Source organism: Euprymna scolopes, chromosome 33 (genome assembly GCF_053919585.1).
Source record: "Euprymna scolopes isolate OS-2025 chromosome 33, ASM5391958v1, whole genome shotgun sequence".
Lineage (NCBI taxonomy): Eukaryota > Metazoa > Mollusca > Cephalopoda > Sepiida > Sepiolidae > Euprymna > Euprymna scolopes.
The window spans coordinates 40,125,722-40,128,869 of NC_136514.1; the positions used below are offsets into that span (position 1 = coordinate 40,125,722).

At 36.2% G+C, this 3,148-nt stretch overlaps 1 pseudogene; it reads right to left on the reverse strand.

Moving 5' to 3' along the window:
- Positions 1–534: 534 nt before the first annotated feature.
- LOC145258477 (U2 spliceosomal RNA) lies at positions 535–692 on the reverse strand (annotated as a pseudogene).
- Between the last annotated feature and the right edge of the window lie 2,456 nt (positions 693–3,148).

Consider the following 3,148-nt stretch of genomic DNA (forward strand, 5'->3'; position numbering starts at 1 on the left):
TACAGTGTTAATGTTCTTTCTCTCTTATATATATATATATATATATATATATATATATATATATATATATATATATATAAGAATAACAGTTTAGTTACATTCCAAGATATTTACTTTTCGTGCAAAACAACTCCTCCACCATATTACAATTTCGATACATTTTTTACAGATCTATTTGGTTATGCAGAAATAAACGGTTATTATTATGTCAATACCGTCTCTTTCCGTGCATACACTCTTAGAAAATAGAAATTCATTGCTTAGGTAGAGAAAAATGCACAACAATATAATACTGCAAGAGAGAAAGAATACGCTCACAAAAGATTCACCATCTTGTGTTAGTTCCGACAGCCATCTTTGTTCGACAACGCTTATCCAAGGGAGCGAGGAATACTGAAAATCTGAGGAGATTTGTTACTCAAACTTCGGAGAACTTTATCTGTTTTTACCAGAGGTAGTGATCGTCTGAGTACTCCTCTTAGGTAAAAAATTGCACCTATTTACAATGCCTCCCTACGGGACAGTTGGACACCAGGGTCGTTTTTTAATGTGGAGAAAAGGTACAAAAATAAAAAAAAAATGTCTCAGTCGTGAAGGACAGCTTCTCCACGGAGAGAGAACAAGAAATGGAAGTGCTGCATCTGAAAAACAGATACTACATTTTGATCTTGGCCAAAAGGCCAAGAAGAGATAGTAACCAGAATAGATTTAGAGATTGCATGCGATCCCAATTGTATAATATAAATAAACATACTACTACTACTACTACTACTACTACTACTACTACTACTACTACTACTACTACTACTACTACTAATAATAATAATAATACAATTATGCCCCTAAAATTTTGTCTCATCTGAGGTTTCGTAGTAATGTGTCTTGTTTGAAGTGAATGAAAATAAAACAATCATCATCATCTTATTGTTTTTGTTTTTCATCATCATCATCATCATCATCATCATTTTGTAGCTGTTCATCATCATCGTCCTCATCTTTTTATTGTTGTTGTTCTTCCTCCTTCTCTTCATCATCTTGTTGTTGCTGCTATTGTTGTTGTTGCTGTTATTGTTGTTGTTGCTGTTATTGTTGTTGTTGTCCCCCCCCCCGTAAAGCGGAAGCCTCATTGTATTTGTTTATGAGAATTGTACTCTCGTTCGATTAGTCCCAATGCCCCAAAGAGAAAAATAATGACCGTCGTTTCCGATCCGCTACTGGACAGACAAAGCGGCCGGAGTGCGTGTTTGCTTCGCCCTTAGCTCTGGCGATTCCTAGCCTAACCTGCATGGTTATACGTAAAGGACCTGTTTGGTCTCTTTCATTATGATATAAGCATATATACAACGGAAACCGATTACACGACTATGAAACAAAAGAAATCGCAGCAAAGTATATTTGTTCTTTTTCTCTTTCCGGCCCTCCTATAACTTTCTTCCTTTCTTTGTCTGCTACGGCAATAATGACACTACTGATGCTAAATTTCTGGCCTCTTTCTGGAAATTAACGTCACGTGTGTAAACGTGGGAGACGTTACAAGGATAATTGACATGACTAGACTATAAATCGATGTAGCGATTCGTGGTAGTTATGTCCCCAGAATCATGATGACATACTTTTGCTAATACATTTTTAGTTATTATACCAACGTGTATTTGTATTTCTTTTTCTAGATGGCCGTGACACAACACTCTCAAAAAATACTACACTGCTGCTAGCAAAAATTCAGAAAACAAACAAGCCAAAGACTATATAGCCCCTGAGCGATGCTTTGGATTTTAGGAAAAAAATTAAAGAATAGCCCCCAAAAAGCGTGTTTTTCACCCCTAAAACACCCTGGGGCTTAAGCCCCCGAATTTTCCCAGGGCCATATATTACGCTTCTAGATGTATATCAAAGTGGTCTTGTTTTGGGGTCATTTTCAGCAAAATCTAATGGCCGGAAAATATACTATGTCCCGGAAAGTGTATTTTGGGCCTTTTGACCCCTTTTGACCCCCTTGTGAATGTTTATCAAAAATCCGAGAATGTTACATTTCCTCCCTTGGGTAGTTGTAACTTCATGCAAAATTTCAGAAAAATGTGATGATTAGTTATTAAGAATTTTGGGAACGAACAGACGAACGAACAAATGTGAATTCTTAAGTCCTAATCCGATTATGTCGGTGAACAAATAAAGCAAATAAAGAAGAAACAACTCATATCGTAAAAAGGAATCAACCATATCCCTACTTTTATATAAAACTTTGTCTATTTGTCTGTGTGCTTAGGAGTTCGTTACCTATTGATATTTGAAAACGGCTGAGCCGATTTTTATGGAATTCTACACAAATGTACCTTATGTGTCTGGGAATATTCTTAGATAGGTTTTGTATCGAAATGTCTTCGATAAGTATCGATAATCGAAATAATTCGATTAAAGAAGGAACACGTTATTTTGAATAAGCTTACCACATTATACAGCCTAATATCACAAATGCATTTCAAAAGCTTTATTACCACAAAAACCAGAAGGCCCGACATATAAAACCAACAGTAGTCTCTTTGATATGACTGGGGCGCGTTCGAAATTTTTCTGTTTAGAACACAACTGAAGCATGAAACTTGACTTTTGTACTTTTAAACTTTAATTCAAGCCATTATATATAAAATAATAGATCTATAAAATGAACAGTATGTTCTCTACAGTGCAATGTTTACTACACTATATTGTGGACTACGTCACGGCGGGGAGATTTATGAAGCTTTCTCTCGTGCACGGCGTTGTGTCCCCAACTAGAGCAGACAATCAATCAATCAATCGATTAATTGAGCAGGCAACCAATCAATCGATTGAAAAATGAGCGATTTCGCCGATTTCGATAATAATAAAAATATGGGAGTGTAAAAAATTCATTATTCAATCCCGGGCAACGTCTGGTCTCTATGCTAGTAAAGTTATAGTTTTTAACTTTTTTCGAAGTACACTCAACGTTTCGCAGGTATCAATAACGAATACTGTCCACCGATACACCACTATATGAATCCTTTACTGTACTTTGTGGTAATCGCGCCAAGTTCGGGGTAATCGCGTCAACTAGCTAAAAATGCTCTTTTGACAACCACGCATATAAAGAGCACTTTTTTTAGTTGACGCGATTACCCCAAAGTAC